At 46.8% G+C, this 11376-nt stretch overlaps 1 long non-coding RNA gene across 1 annotated transcript; it reads left to right on the top strand.

Annotated features, from left to right (window-relative positions):
* Positions 1-878: 878 nt before the first annotated feature.
* On the top strand, positions 879-1586 carry LOC138452600 (uncharacterized). Its single transcript, XR_011260251.1, has 2 exons — positions 879-927; positions 1202-1586. It is a non-coding gene; the product is annotated as an uncharacterized lncRNA (long non-coding RNA).
* Positions 1587-11376: the final 9790 nt, after the last annotated feature.

Raw genomic sequence — 11376 nt, 5'->3', positions numbered from 1 at the left:
CGTGGAACATCTCTACACTTGGACAATTGCAGTCCAGGTTGTCTTCCCCCGTATCAGATGGGGACACACACTGTACCTTTAAAGAAAAAAAAGGTTCTACCCAATATCACGTGATTGATACACGTATTTAAAAGCCTCCTCCCACAACACCGCTCTGACCACTTGGTACACAGCGGTGAGGACAAGAGGACCCGTAGGCCCTTGCAGGATATTAAGGTAAGCGTCGGTCCTTTACCGTGTTTAAAGTTAAGTGCTCGATTCCTACCGAGCTGCTAAGCTGATTAGTTCTCTTTCTACATCTTGCAGATTTTCTGCGAACTAACCGTTTAACTGTCTCGGACTTGCGTGGTATAAATTCCACTTGGCTGCATAACGTTGACACAATCGTGCCCGTAGCCCATTAAAAAACCGCTGGCGACTGTGTTCTGGAATATCAAAGGTGTGCACTGCGATACATTTTTTCTTGTACAAGGGCCAGACTCCTCTTTTTTCTCCCCTTTTTGAAATAATAACTCTGATGCTTTGTTAGGATGGATGATTAGTCTTTTGACCTGTGATACATTTGTTTTTTCATTGTTTTTTCATTTTTTGACACCATTTAAATGATAAATATCGAAGTAATTACGTTAAAATATCCTATAATTAGTTGTTCTCAGGCTAGGTTAGCAAGAAAATATGTCAACCTATGTAAACCTGTGGTTTAGTGATTGCCAACAGCACATACTGCCTCAAACTATATTAAAAACAGTTTTGGGCCTAAAATGAGATAAAATGAAATTAACACTGGGAATAAATTTTCTCGTTCATGTAGAGTGTACTTTGAATCCTCTGGACGACCATTGTAGCAAGTAGATCGTGCTATACTTTCGTCTGTATAAGAGCCATGGATGGTTTTTTCACTGATCACACTCTATTCAGTAGCTACTGGTAAGAGTTGGATCCAATTTTTCTATGTCACACAAATTTATGCTCCCACTGGAAAACTCTTGGGATATGTTGCACCGCATGTATTTGAATGTGTTTGGGGCACATGACACTATTGGAGTGTGTTTTCAAAAAATATGCTGGGCTATTAAAACAGCCTATATAGGGTAGTTTTTAAGACTAAAGGTTACATGGTTATTGTTACTTAGTTTTAAGATATATGTAAATGTTTTTCATGCATTGTGATTAATTTTTATATATATGTGTATTTTTTTAGATGTGCGTGATACCCACATCGAATCACTTATAAGGCTGTATTTGAAGAAATGTCTTGTCCTGATGATGGCCACTACAACTAGATTCTGTATGGACACTTGAGAAAATGTCCCATATGACGATTGGCCGAAACATGTCGACACTTTATATCTCAGCAAATGCTAAATTTTGCCATTTTGCAACATTTTTGTATTAGAAAATGAAGGTGTATCAAGTCATTTCACCTGTTTTTGTTTCTCTCTAAGGCTCTCTGCCCCCCGAAGCCTTGCCTTATATGTTTTGTTTTTCACACCACTTGTATCTGTTTTATATCTGTACACATGTCGTATTTTGTAGCTTTTTAATGTTCTGAATTTTGAATTAAAATTATTCTCAGGTATGCCTCCTCTCTCTACCCTCGGTCTTTTGTCTGGCTGACACGAATGACTACTGTTAGATAATTATATGTATGTGTGACTAGGATTATATCCAACCTTGCTCTGATATAGAGTAGTGAGGGGTAAGCAACTCCTCAGTACCAGGTCCCTGGTACTGTCTCCTTTGATCCTTGTGATTCAACCCTTTTGCGAGTTTGCTCCCCCGAAAACAAAAAACATTGGGTTTTGGCCTGATTTGTTAATACAGGTTAAAGACCTACATCCAAACTCCTCCCACCATCAGTGTCACTTTGACAGGCCAAGGGTGCAGCCTACTGTCTACAGCATGAAGTGCATCAAGCACATATACAGGCAAGAAAATAACATACATCACGATCCACATCAATTAATGGAGACATCAATCATGTACTCACCCAAATTGATCACAGACATGGGGTGGATAAAACGCAACCAATCCCCACTAGGGGTGTTAACACAAGTAGTACAGCAGCAGACAGGCGACAGTTATGAAGAAAGTCTAAAGCCCTTGTGTAAAATTTTGTTACACCGAACCATCCTAGCGAGCCCATGGATAAGGGAAGCAGGAGTGGCCTATATGAGTCAGGACCCCAAGCTGCAAACACATACACGAGACAAGCTTGAAGGGCCCAGCTGGAATAGACAGTGGATGCTTTCAAAAGCCACAAAGCACCACACTGTCACATGAATGCACAATAGACAAACAATATTAAACTATATTAACTAATTAAACTAACAATGAAAAACCTACTAACCTAATTAAAATAACTATCAAATAGTTAATATTAACTAACTAAACTAAAAGCAAAAATCAAAAATGGCCACATACGACCTGGGGGGGGCACCCAAGAGGGGGGAGGTACAGGGTGCACCTCAACACCCACATGCGATGATGTTGAGACAAAAAAAAAACCTACATGGGCTCTATGCCTGAATGCCACAACCTGTGTGGGAGATATCTTGTCGTCCGAGTCTTGCTCATCCTGAAAAGGAGGACGTGGCACAGGAGCCTGGCCACGCCTAGCCAGAGCTTGCCCCTCATCGGCAGCAGGTCTGCCGGATGGGTGAGCCTGGTTCTGTGTGGCGATGACATGTAGGTCTATTGCAGAACCTCCTGTGATACACGTGCTTCCTCTTTCAAGGTGACACGTGTAACACAGAGTTCTTCCTGCGTGGCTTGGCTGGACAACTGATGCACCTCCCGGCAAGCATGTAGCTCAGCCGAGATGGTACACTCAAGCTGCTCAAACCTCTCTTCTGACCGCACCCTCTGGGACATCAAGAGGATACCCAGAGTGGATCTGAGGGACTCATACTCAGCCCTCAGGGCCTCCATGTGTGCCTCTGCGTGAGCAGCAATTGCTTGATGCAAAGACAACATTTCAGCCTGGCTTGCCCTGTCTGAGGCCGCCATGCCCAGCCTGAGCGAGCGGGCCATGGCCTGCACTGCCTGCCGCTGGAGAAGCACCTGCCTAGCAGGGGGGAGCACGGATTAGACCACACGTTACATGCTCACAGAAATGTTATCAAGTGCTGCCCCCTGATGTTCTGAATTGGCAGTTATGTCTTGCTTCCACTCAGTATACCTCGGTGGTGCGTGGCCACTGCATTGCTGGGCTTGACACCTGCGGGACCAAAGAACCGGCTGTCCTCGTTGAGTTGGCACCGAGCGCAGCTGCACGACTACATGCCCCCATCGACGTGATGTCCCAGGCACATCAGCGACTGGTGTGGAAGGTGACCCTGTGTCCCGATCCACCACAGGCGGAGGTCCCACCACTGTCTGGCCCCTCAGGGCAGGTGTTGCAGACAGAGGAGTGTCCACATCAGAATCACTCACCCCTGACGTATGGACCTGATGCACATCCAACTCGACATGGACGTCAGAGTGGCAATTTGGGCTGGACCCATTGCCAGCCAAAGACAAGATGGTCTGTAGCACATGTGGGTTCTTGTGGTCTACCACCCCACAACCCCCACTTGTGCTGGGTTGCGGTTGTGATAACAACCCTGTGCCTGGCATGACAACACCATCCTCTGGCTCCATTGCATCATCATCTGAAAAGTGGAGAGAAAAAAACATTAGTACCCATGTTAGAAGCACATAACACACACACACATAGACATCACACAGACAGCCAACACATGAAGCAGACATGTCACACACAAAAGAGAACCTGCCATGCATGCCTGGTCAATTTGACATTGCATCAGTGAGTAGGCATGTAGACGGTGTTACATGGCTCAGAAGTGGGTTGATGCAGTGCAGAACATGTGTACATTACTCACTATCTACATGAACAAGTACTTCATGATGTGTATCAAAAAACGTGAAGGCAGTGCAAGGGCAAGTTCAGGCATCACGTGCAATGTGCATGCAATGGGTTGCATGGCTACAAGCAACCCCACCCCCCGAGTGGTAGCAAAAGGGTGACCAGAGACCTGTGTATTGGCAGACAGCATTGACTAGCATCAATGGCATCATCTGAGTCAACTGACAACACAGCAGATGATGATGGGACAGTACTACATGATAAACTCTCAGTAGTACACCCATGTGTGCAGAAGCCACTACACCAGTTGGACAGAGTCAGTGGTCCTGAAACAGGGGGAGGACTGTGCCCACACAGACTGTGACACCCTAAACATGTGTATGATGCAGGACTGGGCCAGAGTGGGCATGGGATGGCTGAAGAAATGCCATGAAATGTTGCTCATCCTGGACACATACTACAATGATCATCCAGTCAAGGACACATAGGGGCATGCATGAAATGCACATGGAGCATGAATGGGCACTCATGTCCCTGTGGAGCATCTGCCATCTGCACAGTCCAAGTGAGACACCCTGCATGAAGGGCAGAGGATGTACCCCACTGCATGTGTCTGGCAGGTTGGCTGGTGGAAGTTAGCATGTACACAGGAGGCTTGAACAGGCCATTGCAGTACACCAAAATGATGCACACCATGGTGTAATTTGGGTGTAGGGGGGGTGTAGGGGCAAGGGGGCATGCCTACGTGGAGTACCCGCATGCAGGCAGAGGACACATGCACGTCAGTCATACAATGACATAATCCAAGTTCTGAGAGGAAAGACACCCCTGGCTACATGCAGAAGGGCCAGTGGGCCGGAACATGGACCAGAGGGGCATCTGGATGACTAGCATGTGAGTAGGAGGGTGCAAGTGTGGTGATGAGGACAGTCCCCATCTGCTCTACATGTCCACCATCCTGCACAGCAAGTATGCATCAGCGAAGCATTGCATGACTAGCACATGAGAACCATGTACGCATAGCATGTAGTTGCAGTCAAGCACAACACATCACACAGGCAAACTACACATGGGCTGGACATACACGCAACAACACTCACTGGACGGGGCATAAACGTCCTGCATCTCTCCCACTCCTTCAACCAATTCTGCTGGTAATCATCCTCAGGTGGTGGGCCACCGCCAGTCACCAGAGTCAAGCTGTAATTAGAGGCATGCTTAGCCTTAGCGCTGCGTTTGAGGTCATCCCAACACTTCTTGTACTCGGCAGCTGTGCGCACCTCATGGCCGAATGCACTCACATTATCTGCGACATGCTTCCAGTGAGTGTATTCCAAAGGGCAGCCATAGTTTGATAGTTCGGCCCCACTAGCATGTCACGTCTGTGGCCCCGCACGTAGTCCACAAGGGGGTCCAGTTCCTGCGCACAGAAAGGCTTCTTCCTTGACGTGCAGGAGGCCGTGACTGTGTCTGGGGTCCCAGCCTGTGCTGCAGATGCAACCTTCCTCCTCTTGGATAGTGGTGCGGACCCTGGCTGGCGAATGCCGCCCTGTTCAGTATGGCCAGTGGCACTGGTGGATTGAACCAAGGGAGTGGCAGGTGGAAGGATGACCGAAGGCCTGACTTGCGTCAGTGGCTGCTGGGTGCCCCGGAATGGACCCTGCGCAGCAACATCCGCTGTGCCAGGGTAATTTACTGCGACTGTCCTGGTTGGTAGACTCACAACCGGGGTGTTGTTGGCTGCATCTGGCCCTGCACTTGCCAACACCCGGCTGGTCGGGGCAGCAGATGATATTACTGCCCCAGGGACATGTGCCTCGGTCAGGGCAGCCCTGACTGCACTCACGGTGTGCCTCCTGACCTGCTGGAAATCTTCCATGGACTCTTCAAGTGCCAACGCAGCCTGCGCTGGCAGACCCTGAGCCTAATTGGTGGTGTCCACAGCTGCACCTGCAGCTACCACTACGCTTGGGCCCATGGCAGTCGATGAAACGGACTGCCGGGTCACATGGGTGCCAGTGTCAGATGCAAGAACTGTGACACTACTCCATCTCTGCCATGGTTGGTAGGTCACGAGCTGCCGCACCCCTGTCTCTTCCCCCTCTGCAGCCACCCTGGACACCCTGGAGTCCCCCTACTCCCTGATCACCACGGCCACGTCCCTGACCACACCCGCCACGAGGAGTACGCCCAGCTGAGGCACCCCTCACCTTTCATGACCTACCAACCATGGCACAGATGGAGTAGTGCCGGCACAGATGTAGTAGTGCAAATGGGAGGTGTACACGACAATTGTCCTGGACAATTGGGGTGAGGGTGGTGGGATGCAAGATGTTAAAAGCACCGCTGCACCTGCAAGGCTGTATGTGACCCTGGTGATGAAGTGACTGGTCACGCATGCTCAGGCACTCCAAAACTGCAGTAAAACTGTGCATGCAGCCCCCGGTAGCCCACGTGTGTGGAATTAACCTCCCGCACTATGCGATGGCACCCAGGGACACTAAAACACTTACACGTGGGACACGCAGGCTACTATGACCTTGAAAACGGGTACGCAATACACAGGGGCACCCGCAGTGGGAAAAATAGCATGCGCGACTCACCGTCAGGCTAGCGTGATAATGAAAAACATACATAGCCAATACCCCCGCCAAAAGAAGAGATACGTCCTTGATCTGCTGTGAAGTTGTGATGGCGCCGAAACAACACGAAGTAGCAACACACACGTCGGTCTCCACAAAAGGCACGTACATCGAACTGCTGGCCCCACTCACCTTTAACCCGTGCTGAGGGTAACGGCCGCGCTCGTCACGTCACTTACGCACTTAGGCCCTTTCCTCGGATTGCACGCATTAACACGCGGACATGTTGTTTTTTCACATGCTGATTCACTATGCACCCGTCACGTCGAAATGCCTGTGCGCATTACGTCACAGACGTGTTTACACTCTAAGGGCCTTTCCTCGAATTACACGCTGACATGCATTTTTTTCACGTGCCAAATCACTCCGTATCAAGCTGGCCATGTGACAACACACGGAAGACCACGCTCCTGCCCAAAAGGCCATTTTCCTTCCCCCAAGAGCCCAGAGCACGCTCCCACCTGCCATCTGCTGCTGCCTGCCTGCCTGCTGCCCACATGCCCTGCTATTTGGTGCCTGCATGTCAGCCATCTGCAGGGGTCCAGTTGCTGTGTCCACCCATGCTGGAACAGAAGACTCCCGACTGGGATACCATCGCTCCACAGCCCAGCCCCAGGACCCAGTTGCCCACCCACACTTGCCTCGGGGGTCGCCATGTCGGCGCAAACACCATCCGAGACCACTGGTGACACCCAGCCAGAGAGGCAGAGGGCTACCAGCTTCACTGATAAGGAAGTTGGTATCCTGGTGGAGAAAGTTCTGGGGCATCATACCTCTTCACACCATTGCGCGCCAACAAAGAAGGACGGAAGAGGATCTGGGAGGATGTAGTGGTTGCCATCAATGTGGAGGGGGTGGCAACCCGCGACATCAAGCACGTCCGGAAGCGATGGGAGGACTTCAGGTTCAGGACCCTCAGCAAGGCCCGGCGCCTCTTGATGGCAGAGGATGCAGTGGGGTGCTGGTTCAGCCTGAGCAAAATCCAGATGAGGGTCCTGGAACGCATAAGCCCAGTGCTCCACATCCAGATCCTTCAGAGGCAGACCCGTCTGGAGTTCAGCGGTAAGTGGCCATGCATTGCTTTGTGAAACAGGGCATGTTGCAGTGTGCTGGTAGTCAGCTACTTGCCTGTATGTGTGACATAGGCCATGTATGGATGTGTGTGTACAGGGACATCATGGTGCATCATGGTCATGACGCACAGGGTGGGATTGGGGGCATAAGTGGCGCTGCTGCAGCATCGCTGCGCCACTCTGTGTCACGGCTGCTTATGGATGTTGAAATCCATGAATACACTGTGTGCTGAAATGGGTTTTGGCGCACGCGGGTGGCGCAGACTGCCGCACGCGCACACTGTGTGCCTGCCGCGTGTGCCACTTGTGCGCCGAATTCTATGAATTACCCCCTAAGGCTTTTAACCTTGTTAATGCAGATTGGTTAAAAGCCTTGACGTTGTGTCGTAGCACAAAAACCACTTCATCGTTTGTGTTAATTTTAGTCATTCTTAAGTTTCTGTTTTGCCTAATATGCGCATTGTACATTATTTAGCAAACGTGAGCAAATACAATTTGAGAGCGAAAATAAGTAAGCTTAGGGACTGTAAAGTTGAACATTGTGTGTGGGAATACGCTTTGTATTCAAAGAGCAAGAAAAACCCTATTGTTAACGTATCCATATTTTCCTATAAAGGTACAATTATTGCTGGATTTATGGCACCTACATTTCCTGTGATACAGGCTGCGTGTGTGCTCATTGTCCTTTTTCATCCCCTATCCCCCAGGCAGACAGCTATTTTCTGCTGTGAGGGAAAGGAGAGACAAGCAGTTGGCACATCAGAAATGAAATATGTCTAAGGGAGCTGCATTGTGCCATATTTGCAGGGGCAGCACTACCTTGTGACTTCTGATCTAGGGTCTGCCTGGGTGGGGGCAGGACTTCAAAAGTGGAAACAAGGGGTATTAGTCAGTGCTCGGGTAACTTCCACTGTATGTCCCTGTCTCTCACTCCACTCGACAATTCTCTGCAGCCTATCTATACCCCCACTTCCAAGCTACATATGGATGTATTACTTACAAAGTAAGACTCTGATGCATGAGGAATGGGAAAATCACATACAATTGTGCTGTATCATTTAACCCCAAGCACCTTTCATCCTCGATGGATCACATTTGTTCAAGGGATTCTCATTTCTGCTGGGCATCACCATGTGTAGTGAACCTTCAAAACTCCCCGGAAACATTCTACCACCATCAACAAATCAACTACCTCCTGTGTAGGAGATAGAAATGAAACTGATGGACAGCAGCCTATACAAAGTTTTATCCTGCAAGGCATGCATCAGACCCAAATGAATACAATGAATGTTGCAGCCTGCTGAAAACCTACCATGTCACAAAACTGTATGTGGTTCCTCTTAGCATGGTAGCCTCTACCTTTATCAATGCAGGCCTGTGACTTATATGATCTAATGTACCCCATCTCTGTACCTGCTGGGAACTGGGAAACCTGGCTACCCCAGGGGAGTTTAGTACATTTGCACTGTACATATGGAAGGGGCTTCAGATCTCTTGAGAGATCATCCACAGTCACACCATTCATCACCCTTCACTAACCATAGTGTCACACCTCAATGCTATGCATGACAGCACACCCCTAGATGTGATGCTCCCAGGTTACACATAGACGAAATCTGTATGCACCTATCAAGCCACTGCTCCTGCACCATGTAAATGTGTGCTCGACCTATTGATTCGACCTATTAATTCCAGTGCTCTCCAAAACCGTCTGTGGATGGTGACAGCATCCTACTAGACATTGTAAGTAGTACAGGAAATGTGTCTTCCCTGCTGAGTTTTGTGCCTCACCTACTAGATTGTCTGCAGAGTTGCTTAACCCCAACTTCCTTGCTGGATGTCTTCCATATATTTGTGACTACTTTCATGGACTCCCGTCAAGCATTTGACAAATACTGTGTTCCATTTTTCATTTTTACCATTGCACCTCCCCCATCATCACACGTGTTTGCTTTGTCACTTTTATGATCAGGTCACAATGAGCAAGTGGAATCTTAATCAGCAATAACATATGCCCCATATGGGGTACATTTGTTGCTGATTTGGTACAGATGAGTTCCTGTAGTGCCTGTTATGACGTTTGTGGCTCTTTATGACCTCTACATTGTTTCCAGTCCCTCAACTGGGTATATTGTTGAAGCTGGTCAGTGCTGGCCTTGGGAAAGATAATGTATTTGACAAAATGGGTGACTGGGGCCCCGCCTATCACTTGTTTTAACCGTTGTGAATTGCACATTCGCACATACTCCAGACATTGAAAGAAAAATAACCTCCTCCAGGCCTTGGAACTTTAAGAATGTGTTTCGTAGAGCGAAGGATTCTGGTATCTCATGGTCATTATGAACATCACTTAAATAGTGACGTATGTTTTGACTCTGTAAATGAAAACTGAAATGATCTGGGCCCTACTTGTTATGTTTTTTTTTTCTTTTGCTGTGCTTATTGAACTGATCATTGTTAATCATTTAACAGAAAGTGCTTTCTAAAATATTGTTATTTCTGTCACACATTATCCATTTTAATTAGGATTATGACTTTAAAACTGCCATAATATTTTGCTCTAAAAGAGTGAAGTGTTGTTGCAAAGTATGCATGATGAGAATACATGATTATTGTAAGTGGCTTTTTCTATCCATCAAATTTTGAAAGTTAGTTATGCAGAGAACTGTCGCCTAATCTACCACCCCTACCATGACAACCCACACCCAGAATTCTGGGACATGACATAGGCTGTTTTAATATGAATATTCTGGTTTATTTAAAATAATAAATACAGCAAATTTAAGATGGACCCCCCTAAATTGCAGAGGAAGTCGCCTCCAATATTTCAAACACACACAGACAGCTTGCCTACAGAAAAACACCAAGCTGATTGCTATTGTTTCACTAATAATTGCATCCACAAACCCCAAAAAAGTACATTTTAATAAAGGCAAGTCTGAAACACTAGCATAGACACTATATGCAACCTTCATTGATGGGAACATTCACATAATCACTGATTCTCAGTATCAGTTAATGAAAAGATCAAATATCCCCATCATTTATTTACAATATATATTTCACTTAATTTTCTCCAACACAATCGACAAGTATTGGCATCAGAAAAAAAATGTATAATATACATTTTACTTGATTTTCTCTAACATTGTCGGCAAGTGTTAGCATTAGCAGAAAACATGGAATTCACATATAACTTTCTTATTTTTAACGTAATTCTACTTTAAATTCCGGGCACTGTTGGTTTCTAGTTTGGGAATGCACACTAAATACAGTGTCATAAGTTTGGAACTTTGTTTACAGGCTTGGGTTTAGGATTGAAACTTGATTTATTGAAAGAGTCACACAAACACGAGAGTGTAAGCTTGAAGTAGCAAAGAAATCACCATTTCATTGTATTTGGGAGTCTGGATGAGGCAGAGATATTTCTTCTGTGCAATATTTTTTGCAAGATAGATAGTGGCTATTTTAATTGGAATACTTTTCCTGGAAATATTGTGGACAAACGATACTCCTTACTATTTCATTTTAAGAGGTATAGCTCCATTCAGGATTTGTTTGAATGCAAACTGTGTTTTCCACAAGTCAAGAAGTTTACCAACCACTGCAAAATTGTGAAACATGTTTTACACCATGTCAGAAATCAGGAAAAATTGTCCTGGTGAATTACATTGTTTGGCTACTGTCAGAGAATAGTATATGCCCTGGGCAGTCATACATTCTGGGGCATACCATTTTCAATATGTCTCCAGAGTTTCCGTTACATGCCACTTCCCATTCTGCATCTTAGCTG

This window comes from Ambystoma mexicanum, chromosome 4p (genome assembly GCF_040938575.1).
Source record: "Ambystoma mexicanum isolate Mex_15411 chromosome 4p, UKY_AmexF1_1, whole genome shotgun sequence".
Taxonomy (NCBI): Eukaryota; Metazoa; Chordata; class Amphibia; order Caudata; family Ambystomatidae; genus Ambystoma; species Ambystoma mexicanum.
The sequence above is the reverse complement of the archived record's forward strand: the minus strand, read 5'-3'. Positions and strand labels throughout refer to the sequence as shown.